At 46.0% G+C, this 27,139-nt stretch overlaps 1 pseudogene; it reads right to left on the bottom strand.

The window, feature by feature from the left end:
• Nucleotides 1–2,418: 2,418 nt before the first annotated feature.
• LOC129716514 (U2 spliceosomal RNA) lies at nucleotides 2,419–2,597 on the bottom strand (annotated as a pseudogene).
• Nucleotides 2,598–27,139: the final 24,542 nt, after the last annotated feature.

Below are 27,139 nucleotides of genomic sequence, written 5' to 3'. Positions count from 1 at the left end.
ACGATCCAAATAACGAAAACCTCCGAATAGCGACATTTTTTCAGTCCTTGAAGAAAGGTCCTTGAAAACGTTCACCGAGGGCGGCCCGCAGAGGTGACAGCGGAACCTCCGGTCGGTCCTCGAAGAAAGGGGAACTAAATCCCCATTCATAAAAGAGAAGGTGAGGGTATATTGCGTGGGAGGGTTAATAATTGACAATCTGCTGCTGCCTGCCCGCTGAGTTAAAACGTTCCCACGGTAGACTCACGATACACAGTGTATCGTGAGTCTTGCGTGGGAACTTTTTAACTCAGCGGGCAGGCAGCAGCAAATTGTCGCTCCCTTCAGTTTCACCCCACCTACACCCCTCTGCTTCCCGGCCATATGTGTGACCCCTTCCCTCCTCTCTCCAGCTCCCCGCCCATTGCACCGGCGCGGGGGCTTTGCACTGCCTTCACGTCGGAGCCAGTGCCAGTCACCGGAGACGTCAGGATCAACGGGACACCGGCCCCCAGGCCCACTGCAAGCACGGAGATCCCAGAGACCCACAGCCAGCAGCAGCCCAGCCCCGTTCCAATTCCAGAGGAACACGCTCCCCGTAGGGACCGAAGCTGATGATGTGCAAGGTACGTCTTGGTCTTGAGGTTGCGGATGAGGGGGCGCAGCTCGGGCTGTGACGTCTCCGGCCACCCCCCTGTACAGGAGCTGAGACTGGGAACTGTGGGGTTGTTTGCAGTTGCAGAGGGAGGGGGCAAGGGCGGTACAGTTCCCAGTCTCAGCTCCATTCTAGGGGGTGACCGGAGACGTCAGGACCAACGGGACACCGACTGCAAGCACGGAGATCCCAGAGACTCACAGCCAGCAGCAACTCTAGCCCAGCCCCGCTCCAACTCCAGAGGAACCCGGGTTGCGGATGAGGGGGCACAGCTCGAGTTGTGTGCGAAGTGCCACTTGTCGCTGTAGCGGCCCATCGGGGAGCGGGTTCTTGTTGGTCCTGACGTCTCCGGCCATCCCCCTGGACAGGAGCTGAGAGACGTCAGGACCACCAGAAGCCGCTCCCGATGTGCCGCTACAGCGACAAGTGGCATTTGCCCACAGCCCGAGCTGCGCCCCCTCATCGGGACACCGACCCCCAGGCCCACTGCAAGCACGGAGATCCCAGAGACTCACAGCCAGCAACAACTCTAGCCCAGCCCCGCTCCAACTCCAGAGGAACCCGGGTTGCGGTTGAGGGGGCGCAGCTCGGGCTGTGGGCGAACTGCCACTTGTCGCCGTAGTGCCCCATCGGGCAGCGTATTCCTCTGGAGTTGGAGGGACAGGGAGACACAGCGGCTTTTGAGAATGGTGGGCAATCACTTCCAAAGTTCTGCCCACACAGTCAGTACACCTCTCCTACACTTGTCTCCCGCACTAAGATTATCTCGCAGAGAATTATCCCAGCCTAACCCTCCCTATTCTCTCCTATTCTGCAAGAAAAAACTACATTGAAGACTCAAACTCGCGATCGAGTAACTGCCGGGATCGAGGCGCAAACTCACGACCTTGTGGATATGAGCCGAGCACTCTGCCACTGAGCCAGCCATTAAAATCTACGCTAAAAATCTTCCATTCCGAAAGCCGAAAAATTCTGAATTACGAAAAGTGTCTGGTCCCAAGGCTTTCGGATAAAAGGTTGTGCACCTGTAGTTTAATTTATCGTGGCATGTGCGTAGTACCCGACTGATGAGGCCGTAGTACCTGATGTGGTAGGAAAAACATAGATTAGATTCCCCCCTCATGCTTCCTAATTCAGTGGGATTAAATTCATTGCCCCTGCCTCAAATTTGTTTTTTTGCGACATACATTGGTACGTGGAGAATTCAATTGAATATAGTGAAATCGATATCGGGTGTTCCATATTGCTTTGTAATTCCAGCAATACTTGGGTTTAATATGTCTGTTTACAGTATTTAGCTCACCTAGTAGGTAAGTTTGCTGATGGTCGTATATATTTTTGACGACCTGTAGTTTCCAATTGTTAAATAAATGTCACATGATATCAATTTATTCTGCCCAAGTGGTTTGTGTATGTCACTACTGTGATGTTGTTAATTATAAATGAACATGCAAAATGGTGCACTGCAGGATAATATGCTTTGCCAATAGAGTGTACTCAAAATTTCCAAACTAGGTTTTACGCCTAGTGTCTATAGTGATGACGACTCCAGATTAGTCCATATGCCACCATGGTTTGGGTGAGGGTAGTTTAAACATTAGCACCTAGCCTTAATGGAAGGTTCAAGTTAAGTAGCTGGAACAGCTGCTACTAACTCCCAATACTCTTGCCACTGTTGAATGGTAGGTAGATACCATTAATTGTTACAGGTTGTGTCATACTGACTCTCCTATGCCAAGTTAAAGATAAGTGGGTAGAGTGTTGAATACCAAATAGTCAACAGTAGAGGATTTATATTTCAAGGTACTGCAATACTGGTTGATGCGTGGAGTGGACGGAGCAAGCCCCTCCCCATCTCCCTGTCCCAAATCAATTGATACATGGTCCCTTGATAAGGGACGAGTCAAAATAGAACTAACAACAACAGATACTCCGCTCGATCTTTGTCAAGGCTGAGAGCGATGGTTTCAATCGTAGATCTATCTGGATTGCATGACAAGCTCGGCTAAAAGAATAATAACTAAAGCTGTGATAGCTATACCCATGGATTAGTTGTCGTTAATATCATTGGAACATGCCATCACGATAGTTCCTTAATATAGCCAGGGCTGGTTAGAATATCTGGAACCAATTTGGCTGTAATAGCCATAGTCGATAACTAATACTGCCAAGTTCTCTCCAAGTTTTTTGAATGGGTACTGAATAGTATGCATCTTTTAAGTTGATGTCTACCATTAAGTATGCTTGGAATGAAAGGTTGGCAGTTTCAATATTCCAAGCATGGCCTGGCGAGATACTCAAGTGGCAAGTCAATGACGGTGCGACATATACCATGTTGGGATTTTTAGAGCCAAATGTTCATACTGGGTTTATTATGGCCCCTTGATATCAATGATGGTGACATTACCATCTTGGTTAGTTGGTACCAAACGTTCATATAGGCTTCTATATGACCCCTGTATAATTATTACCCCCAGTTGCTAGTCCCTCATGTTCTTATTAGTGGGAGGGTAGACCCCTAGGGTGCATGCTGTACTGGTATTATATGGTCCCTGGGAAGGGACATATCAGGTATAAACTGATAAGGCAGTTACTACTAATCTTAGCCAAAAGGCCGAGCAGGATGGGATCTAATTTAATTTTATCCTTGAATACTTTGTTAGTACAAACCCTTCATCTTTTGTGTGATGGCAGGAACCATACGTATCTTATTTCACTGTTGTTCCGTGGTGTGTTAATCTCTTCGGTTTCCGGTTCCTTGTCCGTAGGGATGGTGTTGTTGGGGGTGGCACATTTTTCCAGGGGTCCCCCCTCTGGACCCTGGCCTGAAAATACAGGGCATGCGGGCCCCGAGCTTACACCAATACTATTAGGTGGACGCCTACTGGTGGACGCGTAGAGGCACTGCTGCTGGTTTCGTGTGGTGCTCATTCCAGACCCTGCCCTCTAGATTTTGGATACTTCTCCAGTTTTTTAGCCTTGGTTTAATAACTTAGCCAGCTAGCAGGATCTGTGGTTGAGAGGTCGGCAATCTCACAGTCCTGTAATTTTTTAAGTTGAGGGCAGGTTTTATAACTTCCTAAGAAGTTGCGGAGCACTGCAAGCAGCAGGGTCAGGTGTTTTGCCATACTACCCTGTCCCTCTGAAATGAGCATGCAAAATGATAACTGACGTCAGGGATATCAAACGCATTTTAAGATATTTGGGTTTTAAATCTATGCTCAATGTACCCCCCAATAACGGTGGGCACTTTGAGTAAATGCAATTTACGGGAGGCGTGATGAATATAACACCTCATGACTACCTGTCTTGGAGAGGTTTTTTGAAAAGAACAGGTAGTAAGCTGGACATCAGTTGAGACTGAAAAGCCATCTCGCTAGCAATGGAGCCACATAGCGGCCACACCCAGCAGCTGTTCCTGATCCTGTACCTCAAGCATACTCCCGATAAACTTCAGCCAGTGACCCCTCTTCTTGACCAGTCCAGTCTGGTCCCCATCAATCCCTCGACAAGGAAGATGGCCAATGCTGTTAGGCACTGGAGTGGGAGTGTTAGCTCCCTTGGCGGACTTGCCCCTGCTCCTGAGGCAAGTCTCGCTGGAGTTTTTAGCTCCATGACCTTCCTCTGGCTTGGAGAAACAGAAACTCTTGTTTCTTGTTTGAAGTGTTGATTCCATCTTCCGTGTCTGTCTCCAGCCTGAGGTTGGTCCTGATCTTGCTGTTAGAGGCTGTCTGCCGTTTTCGGGCGGCATTTCAGCGGTTCTCGGGCGGCGAGTCTCCTTGTCGGGAGTCTGCAGGGGTGCCTGCCGGTTTTTAAATTTCCCTCCAGTCCGCTACTGTTGGTCAGACAGCTGTTTAGCGGACTGGGCATCAGCGCAGCACCCGTGTCTGTGGACCGCAGCGTGTGCGGTCCCGTTGCCGCCTCTCCCCCCCTCCACTGTCGGCTCCTTCGCTGGAGTCGAACGGGGGCCACTTCCCTCTGCTGCTTTGCTCTCCCTGGACCAAAAACAAACGCAAAGTCGCTAGTTTAAACTGAAGGTAAGTCCTTATCTAACGGTCCTTTCCTTCAGGCTTGTAGCGGGAGCGCCTGACTCCCGCTGCATCGTTGTTGCCTGCGTGAACGCAATGTTGCGCATGTGTGCTGAGCGGGCTCTTCACGTAGTCACTCACGTGACGCCAAAGTAAAATTCCCCGTTGTCTCTCTCCCTCACTTTTTAAAAAGTGGTGTTACATTAGCTACCCTCCAGTCCTCAGGAACTACCCCAGAATCTAAAGAGTTTTGAAAAATTATCACTAATGCATCCACTATTTCTGGGGCTACTTCCTTGAGTACTCTGGGATGCAGCCTATCAGGCCCTGGGGATTTATCGGCCTATAATCCATTCAATTTACCTAACACCACTTCCTGGCTAACCTGGATTTCACTCAGTTCCTCCATCTCATTTGACCCTCGGACCCCTGCTATTTCCGGCAGATTATTTAAGTCTTCCTTAGTGAAGACATAACCAAAGTAGTTATTCAATTGGTCTGCCATGTCCTTGTTCCCCATGATCAATTCACCTGTTTATGACTGCAAGGGACCTACATTTGTTTAACTAATCTTTTTCTCTTCACATATCTATAAAAATGTTTGCAGTTAGTTTTTATGTTAACTGCCAGTTTTCTTTCATAATCTATTTTCCCTTTCCTAATTAAGCCCTTTGTCCTCCTCTGCTGGACTCTGAATATCTCCCAGTCCTCTGGTAGGCTGATTTTTCTGGCTAATTTGTATGCTTCATCTTTTGTTTTGATACTATCCCTGATTTCTCTTGTTATCCATGGATGCACTACCTTCCCTGATTTATTATTTTGCTAAACAGGGATGAACAATTGTTGTAGTTCATCCATGCGGTCTTTAAATGCCTTCCTTTGCACATTCACCATCAAACCTTTAAGAATCAATTGCCAGTCTATCTTGGCCAATTCACGTCTCATACCCTCAAAGTTACCTTTCTTTAAGTTCAAAACCCATGTTTCTGAATTAATTATGTCACTCTCCATCCTAATGAAGAACTCAACCATATTATGGTCACTCTTGCCCATGGGGCCACGCGCAACAAGACTGCTAACTAACCCTTCCTCATTACTCAATCACTGCGGTTTAGAGCACCGACTAGCAATCCCCGCACATTAACACTATCCAACATACACTAGGGATACTTTACACTTATATCGATCCAATTTACCTATAAATCTGTATGTCTTTGGAATTTGGGAGGAAACAGAAGATACCGGAGAAAACCCACGCAGGTCATGCGGAGAACATACAAACTCCGTACAGACAGCACCCGAACTCGGGATTGAACCTGAGTCCCTGGCACTGCAAGAGCTGTGAGGCAGCAACTCTACCACTGCGCCACCAATGTGCTATTTAATAATGTTATTAAATATTCTCTACAAAATATTGCATCTTACACAGTTTTTTCGTGTGACGTAGTTATCGACACATGGAAGGATAGAAAAATCACCAAAAATGGAAGTGAATGAAACTATTATTTCCACTGAAGTGGGAATCATTTACATTGCGTAATTCAAGATGAGACTGTGCTAATGAGGAAGGAAAACTTTCAAATGAAAATGCAGTGATAATGACATGTAGGCATTCCCTCTAATTCTCACTCACTTTCCTTGTTCTCGCTCATTAACTTTCCATCAATTTTCCATCTCCTTCTTCAACTTTCTCTCTCTTTTCCTCTCACTAATATCCCCGCTGCGTTTCAGAAATGATCATGCACACATTTATGCTCTCTTCATTCTGTATCTGTGCACATTAAACCAGTTACTTACAGAACAAACAGATGGAAAATGAGCAGGTTTTGGAATTTAAAAAATCTGATGTGGCCCAAGTGGTATGCGAACATTGATCACTGCTAAGTTGAAGCAGGAACTTAAAGTTGATCTGTTGACCTGTGAAGTGGGAATTTCTGGAAGATAAATTGGCTAAGTTTGCAAAATGGTTAACCCAAGTGGCTTACTGGAAAGGTTTGATGGGAAAATCAGGCTAACTTAGGAAAGGTAACTTAAAGATTATATCAGAGTAGGAACACCGTCTGCAAGGAAAGTTAATCAGAACAAACGCCTCAGCCTCCTATGCTCCATATAAAAGAAAAAACAATCTATCCAACCTGTATAACACAAGCCCGCAAACCCAAGTAACATCCTATCAAAGTTGTTCTGCATTCTTTCCAACTTAATGGCATCTTTCCCATAGCTGGGTGACCAGAACCGCACACACGGTACTTAAGAAGGGTTCCGACCCGAAACATCACATATCCATTCCCTCCACAGATGCTGCCTGACCCAAGGCTTTGTGTTTGCTTAAAATCGCATTATTGCAGTTCCTTGTGTTTCTACACAAGTACCATTGGATTGCTTGCAATCTCTTGCTGTAAAGGAAACTTATGCCAGAGATATTTATCTCAAGTTGCGATATCCTATATCTAATTCCTGACAACCTGTTGGACTTATTACACACAAAATCTGGATGCTTAGAATTGTGTTTTGTTTCATTTTAATTATTATCAGTTGAGTTACTCCAGCTCTTTGTGTCATACTTAAGGTTCAGTGGCCACTAACATGATGTTTGCAGCAGTGCCTTCATTGTGTGCAACTACACTCTGAAGGTATGTGTAGGAACGAACTGCAGATCCCAGAAATACTGGGGACCAATGATCTAGTGGGAGGGATGAGCTGAAGGGAATCCACATTAGTCAGGAAATTGTGTTAGGTAAACTGTTGGACCTGAAGGCAGATAAATTACCAGGGCCTGATGATCTGCATCCCAGAGTACTCAAGGAGGTGGCCCTAGAAATCGTGGATGCATTGGTGATCATTTTCCAATGTTCTCTCGAATCTGGATCAGTTTCTATGTACTGGAGGGTAGCCAATGTAACTCCACTTTTTAAGAAAGGATGGAGAGAGAAAACAGGGAATTATAGACCAGTTAGCCTTACATTGGTAGTGGGGAAGATGCTGGTTGATTATTAAAGATGTTATAGTAGCGCATTTGAAAAGCAGTGATGGGATCGGTCAAAGTCAGCATGGATTTATGAAGGTGAAATCATGCTTGACTAATCTTCTGGAATTTTTTGAGGATGTAACAAGTAAAATGGATAAGGGAGAGCCAGTGTATCTGGACTATCAAAAATCGTTTGACAAGGTCCCACACAAGAGATTAGTGTGTAATCTATGTTATTGGGGGTAGGGTAGTGACATGGATAGAGAACTGGTTGGCAGACGGGAAGCAAAGAGTAGGAATTAACGGGTCCTTCTCAGAATTGCAGGCAGTGACTAATGGGGTGCCGCAAAGCTCAGTGCTGGGACGCCAGTTGTTTACAATATATATTAACGATTTAGATGAGGGAATTAAATGAGATATCTCCAAGTTTGCGGATGACACAAAGCTGGGTGGCAGTGTCAGCTGCGATGATGATGCTATGAGATTGCAGGGTGACTTGGACAGATTGGGTGAGTGGGCAGACGCATGGCAGATACAATATAATGTGGATATCCATATATCCTCATATAATGTGAGGTTATCCACTTTGGTGGCAAGAACAGGAAGGCAGATTATTATCTGAATGGTGTCAGATTAGGAAAAGGGGAGGTGCAATGAGACCTGGGTGTCCTTGTACACCAGTCACTGAAAGTAAGCACGCAGGTACAGCAGGCAGGGAAGAAAGTTAATGGCATGTTGGCCTTCATTGCGAGAGATATTTGAGTTTAGGAACAATAAGGACTTACTGCAGTGTATAGGGCCCTGGTGAGACTGCACGGAGTATTGTGTGCAATTTTGGTCTCCTAATTTGAAGAAGGACATTATTGCTATTGAGGGAGTGCAGTTTAGGTTAATTCCCAGTATGGCGGGACTGACACATGATGAAAATCAATGCATGTCAGAAAGAATACCAGCCCTGAAAACGCCTTTGCACGCTGATCAGTCTTTATTTTCTGTCCTTTAGTCACTCTCATATCCATATAGAAAGTGTGCCTTTGATTCCAGTGTCTCTGCAGAAAGCCAATTAGACTGATGACTGTTGCAAAGTGCCAATTTATTACAATATGGTTCCGATGCAACCAACATATTCAAGAAAGTTACAGTTATGAAAAACTTGGATTATTTTCTGTGGAATGTTAGAGTTGAAGGGATACTGATAGAAGTATATAAAATAACGAGTGGTATAGACAGGGTGGACATTCAGAGCCTTTTTCCCAGAGTGAAAATGTCAAGAGATCAAGTGATCAGGACAGTTTTATTGTCATGTGTCCCTGATAGGACAACAAAATTCTTGCTTTGCTTTAGCACGGCAGAACATAGTAGGCATGAATACTGAACAGATCAGCGTGTCCATATACCATTGTATAAATATATACACACGTGGACAATTAAACTGATAAAGTGCAAATAAACAGATTATTGGCTATTAATGTTCAGAGTTTTGTCCGAGCCGAGTTTAACAGCCTGATGGCTGTGGGGAAATAGCTATTCCTGAACCTGGTCGTTGCAGTCTTCAGGCTCCTGTACCTTCTACCTGAAGGTAGCGGGGAGATGAGTGTGTGGCCTGGATGGTGTGGGTACTTGATGATGCTGCCAGCCTTTTTGAGGCAGCGACTGCGATAGATCCCCTCGATGGATGGGAGGTCAGAGCCGATGATGGACTGGGCAGTGTTTATCACTTTTTGTAGTCATAGACTCGAGGACATAGGTTTAAGGTGGGAGGTACAACGTTTAAAGGAGATGTGCAGGTCAAATTTTTGACACACAGGGCGATGAGTGCCTGGAACAAGCTGCCAAGGGTGATGATGGACAAGGGCGGAAAACCCGGGGGGGCCAGAGGAGACACGTCCCTCCCAAGTTTTTGTGATCCCGATTTAAAAATCTCCGCTTTCCGCGGGGCAGTGGGGGTGGGACTGATGATCGCGGGCGCGATGACTGGAGGAGGGAGGAGTGGGGTGGGACTGAGGATAGAGCGCGGCGATTGGAGGAGGGAGATGTGACACAGACCTGCGCCTCATCCGCAGATAGGATCGATCCCGGCCGGGTCTCCGGCGCTGGCCTGTCCCCTCCCGAGTACCCCTCCCCCCTCCACGGGTGGCCAGAGAGGTCGGGAGTCAGATTCTGCCTGTCCCGCCAGGTTAACCTCCGTGGACATGCGGGAAATATGGCCAGCGCGGAGAAGCAGCGCTGGTATCCCGTCAGTCCAGACAGGGATGTAGTTAACCCGGTGAGACAGGCAGAGTTGAGATTGAGCCTCCGAAGCCTCGCGTGTGCGTGTGTGTGTGTGTGTGTGTGCGTGTGTGTGCGCGCGTGCGTGTGTGTGTGTGTGCGCATGTGCGTGCGGCTGCCAAAAATTGTGTCCCCTGTCCCCTCCATGTTTTCATAGCGAGTTCCGCTCTTGATGAAGGAGGCAGATATGACGGTGGCATTTAACACTCTTTTGGATAATGATATTGATTGCAGGGAGTGGAGGGATATAGATCATGAGTTTTGTTTATCTTGGCATTAACTTCACACAGCCAATGTGGGCCGTAGGGCCTGTTCATGTGCTGTACCTTTTTCTCTTTTCCCTGTTGTTCAAAGAACAAAGAGCTTAGATTATTCGAGCAAACACAATCCCCAGACACATTCTACTGTCCCTGCAAGAGCAGGGGTGTGAATTTACAACAGCCCTTCAGTAAAATTGGCTGACACTTCTTTTTCAAACGGGGTCAGATGTTTTAAATTCAGGATGCAATTTGAACTGTTCCACCATGTGAAACCAAACCTGTGCCTATTTCCATTATGAAAGTTGTTGATGGACGTTGATGGGGGGAAACAATTAGTGGGACTGCAGAGACAGTCTGCAAAAGGTCATAAAGCAGCCTAATATTGTGAAAGGGTAATGAGGAGTTATGTATGCAACTGGTCATCTCTCACCGTTCACCCCACCGGCCTCCACATCCAACACATCATCCTCCGACATTTCTGTCACCTCCAACGTGATCCCACCACTAATCAGGTCTCCTGCCTTCTACAGTGACCGCTCTCTCTGCAGCTCATCCCTTCCACCCGAACCACCCCCTCCCCAGGTACTCCACTCTGCAACCACAGGAGATGCAACACCTGTCCCTATACCTCCTCTCTTTACACCCAGCCAGTCCTTCCAGGTGTGACAGAGGTTCACTTGCATCTTTAAACTCGTCTACAGCTTCTGGTGTTCCCATGCAGCGGTAAAACCAAGCGTAGACTCGGCAATCATTTTGCCGAACACTTATGCTCAGTCCGCCAAGGCCTATTGGACTTCCTGGTTGCTAACCATTTTAACTCCCCTTTCCATTCCGTTACTGATCTTTCTGTCCTTGGCCTCCTCCATTGCTAGATTGAGACAGTCCCTGGAAAGTTCTCAGCAACAGCTTTTACTTACCCGTTCCTTCTCTACAGAGATGCTGTCTGTCCCGCTGAGTTACTCCAGCATTTTGTGTCCATCTTCTCTTTAACCCAGCATCTGCAGTTCCTTCCTAAACATTTACTGTGTAAATCTACTTTCATCCCATCACCACTTCTCATGAGCTACCCATGACACAGCATCCGCCTGAAGAAGGGTCTCGACCCAAAACATCACCCATTCCTTCGCTCCAGAGATGCTGCCTGACCCGCTGAGTTGCTCCAGTATTTTGTGTCGAGCTTCTGCAATGTCCGTCTGCTTTGACTTCAACCGTTTCGGCGAACAATTCCGCTCATTCCACAAGGGGTCCTGGATCTCCCGGTTTGCTGATTTGAACTCTCCTTCCCATTCCCACACTGACCTTTCTGCGATGGGCCTCCTCCATTGTCAGAGTGAGGTCACACAGAAATCCAAGGAACAGCACCTCACGTGTCACCTGGGTTGTAGCTTACAACCCTGACGTATGAACATTGAATTCTCTGATATTAGGTAACTTGTTCAAAAACACACCCCCCCCCCACCCCCACCCCTCCCCCTCCCCCCCCCCCCCCCCCCCCCCCCCCCCCCCCCCCCCCCTTCACTAAAAAGTCAATTAACCAGTTCCACAGTTCACAACAATGTATTCCTATTGAGGTCCCTCTTGGAATGGTAATGGTCTCTCGAAACCATCAAAGGGGTCTGCAGAAAACACTGCCACAGGAAGGCAGCAGCATCTATGGAGCGAAAGAGATAGGCAACGTTTCGGGCCGAAGCTGCACCTGCTGAGTTTCCCCAACATTTTTGTGTCCCTTCAGGCTTGTAGGTTAATTGGCTAGGTATAATTGTAAATTGCCCCTAGCATGTGTTGGATAGCGTTAGTGTGTGGGGATTGGTAGTCGGCACAGACTCGGTGGGCTGAAGGGCTTTTTACCACGCTGTATCACTGAAGAAATAGTGATAGGGATGGTTTTCCAGGAATCAAACCAGTCCGTAACAAGGGGCTCAAAGACATAAACACGTGTTGTTTTGCATTTTTTTAAAGTAATTTATTAGTTTTGATCACTTTTGTGAAGATCAACGTTTATTATCTATCTGTAATAATCCATGAGAAGGTGATGGTGATCTGGCCTTAACAACAACAGGCCTCCTGGAGAAGCAGCTCTCTCAGTGCTGGTGAGAAAACACCTTGTTGCAATGAAGAAGCACATCGAGCATAGGTGCAACATATTGCGAATAAAACCATTTTTATTTTGCATGCAAGACAATACAAAATGCAAATGGTTCTTATAATTTGATCTCAGCGATTTCATTTGGGTTTAGAATAAATGAGAAAAGGAGAATGAAAAATAAGGGAAAGAATTTAAGCTGCAGGAAAACTGAAGATATAAGTCACACAGACGCATTATAAATGCAGCAACAGCGCTGGCTTTGCTGGTTCCTAATGAAATATCTGGCAGAGTGGTTATCAGTTCACTGAAGCCTGACCAGTTTGTTTCCATCATCGAAATGTATGTGAATCTTGGTTTGGCTTTATGTAATGCGTTTATAATGAAAACAGGGTAATCCACATTTCAATACACGAGTTCTGAATGAACCTTACCCTCTGGGAGATGTCTTTATGAAAGAGATTTAAATGAAGGTTGGGATTTCAGAAGACAAGATTCTGAATATAACAAATCGCGGAAACAAGAGCGTAAAGGAAGAATTTTGGATTAACTTGTCTGCTCCCTTGTCCGCACATAATGTATAATATTTATAATCCCCCGTGGAAAATCTTGTAGATTTAGACGATCTGAATCTGGGTTTTGGATTTTATTTCCTCACTTGAAGCCAAGAAGAAATTGCTCACAAAATGGCTGCTTCAAGCTGCCTTTGACCAGTCATTTTCCAACACAAACATCTGGACAACCTGGCTGAAAACAAATCCCCAGTAAGTTGTTTTGATGCTGTGTAGGAAATGGGAATATTCTCTCCCAGGGTCACAGAGTGATACAGCGTGGAAACAGGCCCTTCGGCCCAACTTGCCCACACCCACCCACGACCCAACTTGCCCACAACTTGCCCACTTGCCCTTCGGCCCAACATGCCCCAGCTACACTAGTCCCACCTGCATGTGTTTGGCCCATAACCCTCCAAACCTGTCCTATCCATGTACCGGTCTAATTGTTTCTTAAACTTTGGGATAGTCCCTGCCTCAACTACCTCCTCTGGCAGCTTGTTCCGTACACCCACCACCCATGTGTAAAAACGTTACCCCTCAGATTCCTGTCACATCTTTAATCCTTCACCTTAAACCAATGTCTTGTGGTCCTCGATTCACTTACTCTGGGCAAGAGACTCTGTGCATCCACCCGATCATGTTTTTATACACATATTTTATACATGACTTTATACATGTTCTCCTTAGTGACAAGTTAATGCATCTACCAGCTTACTCCAAACAAATATAATAATGCAAAAAATAGTTGCTATATAGTCAGGTTGTATTCAGAGTTACTACTTAGCAATGCATGTGGACAGATATTCTCTGTTCTTGTTTAGATGCAATATTAATGCAGAATGGTGTAAAGCAGGCTCTGGATAGAGTTGTAGTCAGTATTCTAAAGAGCAAATGGGATGCAGAATATTATGCAGGATAATTATTAGTCTGTTAACTTTTCCCATATTTTCAAGAATTTGCAATGTGGAAAGTGCTCATAGCAGAAACACAGTGACAGACTTTGAGGTTTTGCTTCATACTGTATGCTATTTTATCTGCAAGATGAGTTAACCAAGGTGTGAAACGGGTCATGATTTGCAGTCAGTGTCAGCAAACATGGAGCGTGAGATGACTCTGAGTTGTGCAATTTCATGATCACAATGAACCTGCACATGAATATTACTGGGTCCCCAGCTGAGATGTACATCAGCACCCGATGGTTTACTTTGGTTTAGTTTAGAGACCGCACAGATACAGGGCCTTTATCCCACCGAGTCTGGACCGACCAGCGATGCCCGCACATTAACACTATTCTATACTAGGGATCATTTTTACATTTGCATAAAGCCAATTAACCTGCAAACCAGTATTTCTTTGGAGCGTGGGAGGAAACCGAAGGTCTCGCACGAAACCCACGCAGGTCACAGGGAGAATGTACGAACTCCGTACAGACAAGCATCCAAATCCACATCTCTGGTGCTGTAAATGCTGCAAGGCAGCAACTCTACCGCTGTGTCACCATAGTGCTCAAAAGCATTGAACAAGATTGGAGGTAAACACAAAATGGTGGAGTGACCCAGCGGGACAGGCAGCATCTCTGGAGAGAAGGAATGGGTCACATTTCAGGCCGAGACCCTTCTTCGAGGTTTGTCAAGACCCTTCTGCAAGATTGGGCTTGGCTTGATTAGGTCACCAGGAAATAGTCTTGGTTTGATCAAGAAAGATTAAATGATTGACTGAAAGATTGAAAGATACAGCAAAGAAACAGGTCCTTCAGCCCACCAAGTCCACGCTCTCCATCTCATTAATTCTACGTTATCCCATGTTTGCAACAACTCTCTATACAATAGAAGTATTTTCAAGAGGCCAATTTACTTACAAACGTGCATGTCTTTAGGATGTGGGAGAAAAGCGGATCATCCTAAGGAAACCCATGTGGTCACAGGGAGAACTTGACCCTGAGGCAAACTCCACACAGGCAGCAGCAGACATCAAGGCCTTTGTCACTGTGAGGCAGTGGCTCTACCAGCTGCACCATTGTGGTGCATGAAAAGACCAAAGAAAAGTGGCAGGATGGTTCAAACATTCCTTGAACGGATAGCCTTCTATGTAGGACTGTTGGATCCTGTATTCTCGAAGCCAGCAACTAATTGTGATACAATACTGGACCAGATTTCCTTGTATTGTGCATGTCAGACATGTTGGAGAGACTCTATACACTTGAGTGAAGTAAACTACTTCACTGTCATAGTAATGATGGATTTGATCGTGCCTTTGCTCTGCATGTGTTGTGTCAAGTTGCTAGACATGCCTCCTCTGTTTCCTCTGGCATTTCCCACTGAGATCGATTGTTTCAAAGAGCTCCAGGAAGACAGGGGATTATGTACAGGTTTGGACGTATTGCAAAAATCCTCAAATGCAAGTGTATCATGCTAATCAAATGCATGTTGACTACAATACAATACAATACAATACGGTTTTATTCATCACATTGCACATAAAGTGCAAGTGAAATGAATTTGTGACTATCCTCTGTGCTCAGGAATTGGAACTCTGTGGCCAAGGAAGTTGGGAGACCACATGGCAGTTTTCCTGGTGGGCTGATGGTGGTGAGAGTGGGCATCTTCAAATTTCCTGGGTGTCAACATCTCGGATGACCTGTCCTTCATCAGCACATTGATGCAGGAACAGGAAACTTGGGAAAGTTAATGGTGATGTTTTGAGGTCAGTCTGTAATACAATCAATGGTTCAATGGTGCATTATTGTCACGTGGGCACTGCATTGTGAAATCATTTACCCCTAGATCACACATGCACGAGTCGCCATATTTTGGTGCCATTTACAAAATGTCCAAAGTTCGGACCATGCGTTCGACGTACGCGAGGGGCTCCTGATCTAGGTCAGCCCCACGCAGCCACAGGGCCTCCTCCATCGCCCTCGACCGGCTCGGCCCACGAACCGACGTCCTTCTCCTTGCCCGACCGCGTCTGTGTCCCGGCAGCACACCTTGAAGGCGCTGGAGGCAATATCCCAGTTCCTCTCCTACCGGCCCAATCCTCGCATCCGTCTTTGCCAGTGGCTCCCTGCTCCTCCACTCTCCGGTCTTTGGGGCCTCCCCCTGCAGGCTGCGGACCCCCGGATCTTTCCTTGCGGCGGTGAGTTAGGCCTGCCGCCGCACGTGGTCACGAGCCGACCACCTGATCTTCCTTCTTCTGACTTTGCGGCGCATCCCAAGAGCCTTCTGCCACCCCGCTGCACATCCGAGCATTGTCGGGGAGGTGTTGGATGTCCTAAATAGTAGATATGAAGGTAAATATATCTCTGCAGCATTATCAGGAATATCCATGGAATCTGTGGGAAGTTAGAGAGAAAATTGCAGGAACAATTATTTCAGGAAATATATAGACACGGTGAGGTGCTGGGTGACTTGAGGAAGGATATTGTTGTTTCTAAGAAGGGCTGGAAAAAAACCTGGATCTATAGATGAGTACGCCTTCCATCTGTGGTAGGCAGTTTACTAGAGAAAATTCTGAGGTATAAGATGTACATGCATTTATAGAGTTAGAGAGTGATACAGCATGGAAACATGCCCTTCAGCCCAACTTGTCCACACCGGCCAACATGTCCCAGCTACACTTGTCCCACCTGCCTGCATTTGGTTCATATCTCTCCAAACTTGTCTTATCCCTGTACCTGTCTAACTATTTCTTAAACATTGTGATAGTTCCTGCCTCAACTACCTCCTCTGGCAGCTTGTTCCATACACCCATCAATCACCCTTTGTGTGAAAAAGTTAGCCATCATCGTCCTATTAAATCTTTAACTCTTCACCTTAAACCTATGCCTGGTCCTCGATTCATCTACTCTGGCCAATAGACTCTGTGCATCGACCCGATCTATTCCTCACATTATTTTATACACCTCTATAAGATCTCCCCTCATCCTCCCTCCTCTGCTCCAAGGATTGGTGCCCCAGCCTACTCAACCTGTCCCTATAGCTCAGACCCTCTAGTCCTGGCAACATCCTTGTATTCCTTCTCTGTGCCCTCTCCAGTTTGACAACATCTTTCCCATCATATGGTACCCAAAACTGAACATAATTTGAAAAGACATTGAGTATAGAGGTTGGAATGCCATGTTACATTTGTGCAAAATGTTGGCGAGCTTGCACTTGGAGTATTGTGTTTTGATGACCCAAGTATGAAAGAGTGCAGAGAATATTTAGGAATGTGTTGCCAGGACGTTAGGGTCAGAACTGTAGGGAGAAGTTGAGCAGGTGATGACTTTATTCCTTGGAGCACAGGATGGCAAGATACAATTTTTTTGGAACTATAATGTCACAAGGTTAATGCACACACTGCATCCATTTGTCAAAATAAGAAAATCAAGAATCAGAGTGCATCCGAGTGCATAAGTTAAAGTGACAGGGGAAAGATTTAATGGGGTGCAAAATGTTCACACAGAATGTGGTGGGTATATGGAACGAATTGCCAGAGAAAGTAATTGGTTCAATAATAAAATGTAAAACACATTTGGACAGATACATGGAAAGACTTAGAGGGATATGGGCCAAATGCTCGCAAATGGGACTCGATACAATAGGCATGGTCAGTGTGGATGAATTGGGCTGAAGGGCCTATTTCTATGTTGTAAGACTCTGTGACCCTATTGCCCCTGTGCCACTTAGGAAACCTGAACGGAAACCTCTGGAGACTTTGCGCCTCACCCAAGGTTTCCGTGCGGTTCCCGGAGGTTGCAGGTGGTTGCCGGAGGTTGCAGGTAGTGGAAGCAGGTAGGGAGACTGACAAAAACCTCCGGAACCTCCAGGTGGAAACCTTGGGTGGGGCACAAACCTTGGGTGGGGCAGAAAGTCTCCAGAGGTTTCCGTTCAGATTTCCTAAGTGGGACAGGGGCATTTGAGTTACTGCACCTGTGACACTATTGCAAGCAGGATTTCCAGTGCACCTTTACTTCATTGTACTTGTGCTTATGACAATAATCTTGACTTGACAACTTGACTTGAGTAGGAAGGAACTGCAGATGCTGGTTTACACCGAAGATAGACGCTAAATGCTGGAGTAACTCAGCAGGACAGGCAGCATCTCTGGAATGAAAGAATGGGTGATGTTTCGGGTTGAGACCTTTCTTCACTGAGAATCAGGGAAGAGGGAGACACAGAGATATGGACGGTTAAGGTATGAAAATGAGACATCAAAGAGGATGCGGTCAAGGAAAATATAGAACAGATCGATGTTGGCTTGGTGAAGGTGGCAACAGAGCATACAGAGATAAAATTAAATCAGGAACACAGTCAGACTGGCCAGAGAACTTGGATGGGGAGGGAGGGAGAGAGAGAGAAAGCAAGGGTTACTTGAAGTTAGTGAAGGCAATATTAATACTGCTAGTGTGTAAGCCGCCCATGCGGAATATGAGATGCTGTTCCCCCATTTTGTGCTGGGCCTCACTCTGACAATGGAGAAGGCCAAGGACAGAAAAGCGAGTGTGGAAATGGGAGGGAGAGTTAAAGTGTTTGGCAACCGGGAGATCAGGTAGATTTAGGCAGACTGAGCGGAGGTGATCAGCGAAATGATCGCCGAGCCTTGGCTTAGTCTCGCCGATATATAGGAGTCCACTTGACTCGACTTAAGAGCAAATTTAATTCATAGCTCAGGGAATGGGAATGAGAGAGTTCGGCTTTAATTTATGGTCTGGACAAATAATAAAAAAAATGATTTGTGGTGCTAATAATGGGCTGGGTTTGATTATCTGGTCTCCGGAGTGTGCTTGAGGGGTTGTGTTCATTTCATGGTCTGTACTGTATGTTTGTGGGGATGGGTGTGAGCCTGTAGTATCTACACGGTGAGGTTATTTGGTGGGGATTCATCTGACGGATTGTGCCGAATAGCTTTTGACTTTATCCTCTCTACAGTGTTTCGAGAGCTGTGTATAAATTTACATTTAGGTTAGTTTAGAGATACAGTGCGGAAACAGGCCCAGGAATGTGCGCCGACCAATGATTCCCACACAGTACTGCTATCCGACACCCACTAGGGACAATTTAGACATTTATACCAAGCCATTTAACCAACAAACCCGTGTGTCTTTGGAGTGTGGGAGGAAACCAAAGACCTCTGAGAAAACCCACGCAGGTCACGGGGTGAACGTACAAACTCCGTACAGTAATCACCCGTAGTCAGGATCGAACCCGGGTCTTTGGCGCTGCATTTGCTGTAAGGCAAAAATAACTCTATGGATGCACCACTGTGACTGCCCTATTTGCAACATTTAGAGGTCTTGGGTTTGATTTCATTGTCTTTTCATTACAAGAGTGGGGTGGATTTGTTTTATGGTCTCGGGTTTTGTAGGGGTTTGGTTTTGATGTTTTGATCACTAAGCTCTGTCGTTGCGAGCTGGTTCTAATTTTATGGATGTGTAAGGCGTAGGTTTGATTTTATGTTCTCTCTCGTAGATACGTGTAGCGATAGTTTAATTTTCCATCCCTATGCTGTTCTCTCAACTATCTTTGCTCTGATCTGTTATTCATTATTCAAGCTACGATAACATGCTCATTTAATACCCTAGAGTTGCTTGCAATGAAAATGAAAGTGTTCTCTGATGATTTGATAAGTGGATGAATTTCCTTGGAGGCAGGGCAAGGCGATAATGTGATTAGAAATATTATCAATAAAGAACATTTTGACTGCTGAGGATAACATGTAAATGCTCTTTAAAGCTCCCAACAAATACCTGGAAAGTCACTTTTAATTACGGAATGAGATCCAATGATGTCTGAACCTGGAGCTGGGGGTGGCAAATGCATTGTCTACATCGTGTAGGATTTTCAAATCTTTGGAAAAATTATTTCCTGTTAAAAATAACTGACCCAAGAGGTAAACTGTACCAAACGATTGATTAAACGGCAAATGAAATACTACTTGCTCTCTCTTCCTTTCAGAAGTGACATTATACTGCAACGTGAAGCTGTTTGAAACTAATGGTAATGAAGGAATTACCTTGGCAAGCCTGCATGTTAGTTGAAGGGGAATCTGTACATGGTGGTGTCGCCATGCAACTCTACCTTGTCGTTCTTGGTGATAAACGGAGAGGAGTTTGCAGGAATTACAAAATGGCGGCGCACACAGTTGCAGCGGCTCGATGTCCTCCCGGTCAGTGCTTCGTGTTTTTTGTGTATGTGTACGTGTTGTTTTGTGCCCTGTGTACTTACTGTCGGGCGAACAACGCCTATGGCCGGCAGGATCTTCTTAGGCATGATATTTATTTTAGTTGTTTATCTTTTAATATTTTATCTTGTATGTATCGTTAGCTTTTAGAAATGTTTGAATGGTGCACTGACTGGCTGACATTTTTAAATTTTGTTGTACATGGTTCATGTTGCAATGACAATAAAGAAACTATTCTATTCTAGGAACTAGCGGGTGGCATGGTGGTGCAGCGGTAGAGCTACTGCCTCACACTGCCAGAGACCCGGGTTCGATCCTGACTACAGGTGCTGTCTGTACGGGGTTTGTACGTTCTCCCCGTGACCTGCCTGGGTTTTCTCCGAGATCTCCAATGTCCTCCCACACCCAAAGATCCACAGATTTGTAGATTAATTGGCTTGGTATAAATGTAAATTATCTCTAGTGTGTGCAGGATAGTGTTAGTATGCGGGAATTGCTGGTCAGTGTGGACTTGGTGGGTCGAAGGGCTGGTTTCTGCACCGTATCTCTAGAATAAAGATACTGTTGAAAAAATTGTTGACAAGTCACTGCTGTGTATTTTTACGTGATCCTCACTGTTACCATGATGGAGCATTTGGCAAAAGTACTGGGTGTCAGACGGAAACCTTGTTCCGCATGTTGCCTTGCCCTGCGTGATATTGAGCTTCTTCAGTGCCCATGGAGCAGGACTTGTCCACACAAATTGGGAATTTTCTGTTCCACTCCTGGTAAATATGGGAAAGGTTCCAAAGCATCAATGAGATGAAAGATCCTACCCAGCCTTTGACTGACATCAATATTGACTTGGCTGGTCAAGTTAACTGTCTTGTCAGTGTAATGGACCTGTCCCACTTCCGCGACATTGGCTCGCAAATTACGTGACCTCGCGGTTGCTTGAGGCGTACAGGCACCATATGGCCGCGCGGGGCCGGTCCCACTTAGAAGCCCGAAGTTGTGCGGGGCTGGTCCCGACATCACGCGGGGCTCTGAAATTCCTTCAGTGACCGAAATCTTCACGCACCAACGGCCTGTTGGCCCGCGTACGCACGCAGGCGCATTGCGGTCGTACACAGTGTCTTGAAGTCGTACGCAGCATCTTGACCACGTACGCAATGTCTTGACAGCTTACACCTAGCGCGTGGTGTTGTGTGATGACATCACCGTCCGGCGTGGCATTGCATGATGACGTCACCGCCCGACGCCGTGCAATGCCCAAATTCAGTCGGCCCGCCTCCTGCCCAGCTGATTTGTAAGTATGACGTAAATGATGTCACGTGTGAATTTAGCGCAAACTTAGCACGAACTTCACGTAAACTCTGCTTCCGGTTGGTCACGCCAAACGCACACAATCCCATGCAAGTGGGACAGGCCCTTTACTCTGAGAATGTTATTGTGAATGTGGTGGTGATAATAGCATTGAAGGTTGAGTGAGATTGTTAGCGAGGATCGCTTTTTGGCATTTGTGCATTACAGAAGTTCCTGGTTACATCTTGGTCCCAGGCCAAACCTGCTTCATTTTCTGAAGCATTTGGAATGGAATCGAATTATGCTCAGTTCAGTTCAGTTTATTGTCTTGGGTACTGAGGTACATCGAAGAGCTTTTGTTGCATGCTAACCAGACAATACATGATTACAATCAAGCCATTTACAATGTACAGATACATGATAAGGGAATAACATTTAGTGCAAGATACGGCCAGAAACGTCTGATCAAAGATAGTCTGAAGGTCTCCAATGAGGTAGACAGTAGTTCATCACTGCTCTCTAGTTGTAGTAGGATGGTTCAGTTGCCTCATAACAGCTGGGAAAAAATTGTCCCTGAATCTGGAGGTGTGCGTTTTCACACTTCTGTACCTTTTGCCTGATGGGAGAGGGGAGAAGAGGGAGTGGCCAGTGTATGGCTGTCCTTGATTATGCTGCTGGCCTTGCCGAGGCAGCGTGTGATATTAATGGAGTAAACGGAAGAGAGGTTAGTTGCAATCACCAATTAATAGCCCACTCTTCGCTTTGGAGGGAGAGGCGGTCAATAATGAAGCAGCTGAGGATGTCTGGATTTAGAATAACGCTCTGTAGCATTTCAGTGGTGATGTGCTGGAGTTATGATGGACATCTCCAATAACCGCGATCATTGTGTTGAGGTACAACTTTAGCCAGTCAAGGTTTGATCCTTGATTCCCATTGAGTTCAATTTCACTAGAGTTATTTGATGCCACATTTCATTCCTGGAAATCAACCCTTTTAGTTTAGAGATATAGTGCGGGAAACTGGCCTTTGTTCTGTTCTGAACTCTTCTGTTTATCTTTGACCCATCTATCTTCTATCTATCTATCTATCTATCTATCTATCTATCTATCTATCTATCTATCTATCTATCTATCTATCTATCTATCTATCTATCTATCTATCTATCTATCTATCTATCTATCTATCTATCTATCTATCTATCTATCTATCTATCTTCTATCTATCTTCTATCTATCTATCTCTCTATCTATCTATCTATCTATCTATCTATCTATCTATCTATCTATCTATCTATCTATCTATCTATCTATCTATCTATCTATCTATCTATCTATTTATCTTTATATAAAACTCTGTGGCTGCCGCCCGCCGTCCGTCCGGCTGCCTTTCTGCCTTTTGATTCGTTCCATCATGTGATGTCACAATGTCCAATGCTCGCAGATGTCCAATCGGAATGGATCCACTTACATGGACGGCTGCCGGCCGCCTTTCTTCCTTTGATTCATTGCTAATCCGAAACCAGACGCAGAATCGCCGAGATCTTTTCCACTTCGGTAGAGATTTCACTTTTCTTTCTAAGTATCCGCTCCTGATTACATTTCGTCGTGTTTATGTACGCGTTTTTAATCAAATCCTCCCCCTACCCCCCCCCCCCCCCCCCCCCCCCAATATTTCAAAAATAAACTGGCTTCTCACCCATAGAAGCAGCCCCAGCCCCAGCCCCTGGTGAACGTTCCATCGTGTGATGTCACAATGCCCAATGCTCAAAGACATTGTTGCCATAGAGGGAGTACAGAGAAGGTTCACCAGACTGATTCCTGGGATGTCAGGACTTTCATATGAATAAAGACTGGATAGACTCGGCTTGTACTCGCTAGATTTTAGAAGATTTTAGAAGAAGTATCTTATAGAAACTTACAAAATTCTTAAGGAGTTGGATAGGCTAGATGCAGGAAGATTGTTCCAGATGTTGAGGAAGAACAGAACAAGGGGTCACAGTTTAAGGATAAGGTATAAATCTTTTAGGACCGAGATTAGAACAACATTTTTCACACAGAGAGTGGTGAATCTCTGGAATTCACTGGCACAGAAGGTAGTTGAGGCCAGTTCATTGGCTATATTTACGAGGCACTTGTGTGGCTAAAGAGATCAGGGGGTATGGAGAGAAGGCAGGTACAGGATAGTGAGTTGGATGATCAGCCATGATCATATTGAATGGTTGTGCAGCCTCGAAGGGCTGAATGGACTACTCCTGCACTTAATTTCTATGTTTCTATGTTTCCCTCTCCTCACTCCTCTCCCTCTCCCACCCATCCCTCTCTCCCCAACCCCCTTCCCTCTCTACCCCACCCCTTCCCTCTCTCCACCCGCCCCTTTCTTCCTACACCTCTGTCCCTCTTCCATCACTCCCTCTACCCCTCTCCTCCCCCCTCCCCCCACTTGCACCTCTCCCCCAAACGTCCTTCCCCCTCCAATCTTCCTCCCCACTCTTTCCCCTCTCTCCCCCCCTCTTCCCCTCCCTCCCTTATCCCCTCCCTCCCCATCCCCCCCTCCCCCACATCTCTCTCCCCATCCCCCTCTCTCACCCCTTACTCCGCTCTCCTTTCCCTCCCAAATCTGTCCCGTATCCTCCTTCTCCTCTCTCCTCCCTCCCCTCCCCTCATCCCACTCCCCCCACCTGTGTGTTTGGGGGGTGGTTAGTGTGAGTGTGATGCTGCTGTTCCCCCCCACCCCGCAAACGCCATTGGGGAAACAGACCCAACTGGTCTGCACTTGGTCTAGTCTATATTTAAAACTGTGTGGCTGCCGCCTGCCATCCGGCGTCCATCCGGCTGCCTTTCTGCCTTTTGACTCATTCCATCGTGTGATGTCACAATGCCCAATGCTCGCAGAGTGGAATGGATTTACATTTGCCTTTGCACCAGCCCCAGCCCCAGCCCTGGTGAACGTTCCATCGTGTGATGTCACAATGCCCAATGCCCAAAGACATTGTTGCCATAGAAGGAGTACAGAGAAGGTTAACCAGACTGATTCCTGGTGTGTCAGGACTTTCATATAAAGAAAGACTGGATAGACTTGGTTTGTACTCGCTAGAATTTACAAGATTGAGGGGGGGGGGGTCTTATAGAATCTTATGTTTCTATGTTTCCCTCTCCTCACCCCTCTTCCTCTCCCACCCATCCCTCTCTCCCCCACCCCCTTTCACTCTCTATCCCACCCCCTTCCCTCTCCGCCGCCCCCTTCCCCCTACCCCTCTGTCCCTCTTCCACCACTCCACCTACCCCTCCCTCCCCACTCTTCCACTTCTCTCCCCCCTTCCCCCTCCACTCTCCCTCCCCACTCTTTCCCCTCTCTCCCCCCACCCCTCTCCCCCTCCCTCCCTCCCTCCCCTCCCTCCCCCCCCCCCCCCCCACATCTCTCTCACCCCCTACCCCGCTCTCCTTTCCCTCCCAAATCTGTCCTGTTTCCTCCTCCTCCTCTCTCCTCCCTCCCCTCATCTCATCCCCCTCCCCCACCTGTGTGTTAATGTGAGTGTGATGCCGCAGTCTCCCCCCCCAAATGCCGTTGGGGAAACCGACCCAACGGGTCTGCATTTGGTCTAATGATCTCTAAAGCTCAGTTATACAGGTGCACAACTAAAATTGGATGAATATCAATTATTGATGAATATACTTCACTTTTACCCAGGGTAGAAATGCTGGAGAAACTTATACCCTTAGTCAGTGACAGTTTCATTGGAGATCTGAATTAAAGAATGGCATGGTGGCACAGCCGTGTAGTAGCTGCTTAAAGCTCCAGAGAACTGGGTTTGATCCTGACCACAGGTGCTATCTGTACAGAGTTTGTACATTTTTCTGTTTTGTCTGGGTATGTTAACCTGGCTAAATTGGAGAGGCTAGGACTTCAAAATGGGATAAAAGCTTCAGGGTTGCTGGGAGATTTGGTCAATTTGGAATTGCACTCTCCAGAGCTGGGACAAGTTGCGGAGAGATGCCAGAGTGTCTGGAGCTTAGATACCATTTGCAAGCAAAAAATAAGAACATCTGCAGACCCAGTCAATTAAGTGCAAAATGCTTAGAATGGATTTGATGGCTGCAAACCAGACATACACCTTGTAAATAATTGTAAATAATGTTGCAGAGTTCAACTTTGCCGAGTGTTGATTGGATGAAGTATTGAGCCTTGTCTGGGTTTCTGGGAGATCAGGGTAATTTTTTCTAAGTTGGCTTCCTTACGAAGTTCTGTTTGAATACAATGTATTGAGCTGTTGTATTATTGCGTTAGGGAAATGCCTGATATGTACGAGGTTAATCGATATCTATAATTGGGTTATTAAGAGACCCTTCCGATGTGGTTCGGTCCCTCGAGGTCCCGGGACATATAAAAGTCCCCTGCCACGAGGTCCAACATCGATCTTCTGGGAGAGCGCTTAGGACTGCATGAACATCTGCAGTGTCTCTGTCTGAGCGAGGCCTAGAGGGCTTGAACAGGCAGATACGTGGATCAAACCCATGGTGGGATAGGTATAGTGGTTGAAATGTAATGCGCTTTTGTTAAAATAACATTTAGTTGTTTCATGTGCTTGATACAGTGTTTTTACTGAAACTAGACTGCGGGGAAGCTTAGAAACAAGCAATTTACAGATGCTCCTGTTTCCTCCCACATTACAAACAAAGACATGCAAGTTTTGTAGGTTAAATATCTTTCTACAGTGAATGGGTAATCATTGGTCGTCACAGACTCGGTGGGCCGGTCATCACAGACTCGGTGGGCCGAAGGACCTGTTACCATGCTGTATCTCTAAAATAGACTAAGTGTGGACTGATGGGATGTTTGAATTGGATTTGCCCTACTCTTTGTGTTGTAACTGGGCTGAAATATCTGGAAGCTCAACTAGCTGTGGACCTAAACTCTTCAGCGTTACAAGCAGTGTGCTATCTAGGCCTAAACATTTAGATGTCAGGTATGATCAGCCATACCTTGATACTTGGCGAAAGTGAACCAAGTTGTCTTCTGAGGTATTTCAATGAGTTCATATTCACCAGTTAATTATTTTGATCCCGACTACCTGTACGGAGTTTGTACATTCTCCCCGTGACCTGCGTGGGTTTTCTCAGAGATCTTCAGTTTCCTTCCACACTCCAAAGACGTACATGTTTGCAGGTTAATTGGCTTGGTGTATGTGCAAATTGTCCCTAGTGTGCGTAGGATAGTGTTAATGTGCGGGGATCGCTGGTCGGCGCGAACTCATTGGGCCGAAGGGCCTGTTTCTAAACTAAACTGAATTTAATTTCCAAGCTGATTTAGTGGGATTTGAGTTCATGTCTCCAGACCATTTGTCCAGGCCTGTTGATTAACAGTACACCAATATAACTAGTGTGCTACCATTCTGCAAGATACTTGCCACACAATACTATAGCTAAGCATGGATAACACATAATCATTATGCAGTTGTTACAGATCATTCATGCCACTTATTTGTGTAGTTTTATTGAACATGTTGGCAAAACTCTCAGTTGGAGAACTTGTAGGAGCAAATGTGAAGGTAATGAATCACATTATTCAAAGGTTCTGTTGTTTTTGGTCTTTGACAAAGCTGTGCATCAAGGTTTCCTGTGTACCTGCTGGGCTTATGACTTGAACAATTCTATTTGATGATGGTCATTTGAATTAGGAAGTATAATATCTGAATTTTTGTTTTATTTTTTATTTTTAGAGATATAATGAGAAAACAGGCCTTTCGGCCCACCGAGTCCGTGCCAACCAGCGATCCCCGCACACTACCACTTTCCAACAAACACTCGGGACAATTTACAATGATACCAAGCCTATTAACCTGCAAACCTGTACGCCTTTGGAGTGTGGGAGAAAGCTGGTGATCCCAGAGAAAACCCACGCA

The sequence above is a fragment of the Leucoraja erinacea genome, unplaced genomic scaffold, assembly GCF_028641065.1.
Source record: "Leucoraja erinacea ecotype New England unplaced genomic scaffold, Leri_hhj_1 Leri_252S, whole genome shotgun sequence".
Taxonomy (NCBI): Eukaryota; Metazoa; Chordata; class Chondrichthyes; order Rajiformes; family Rajidae; genus Leucoraja; species Leucoraja erinaceus.
Note: the sequence above shows the minus strand (reverse complement) of the source record. Positions and strands in the feature narration are given on the sequence as shown.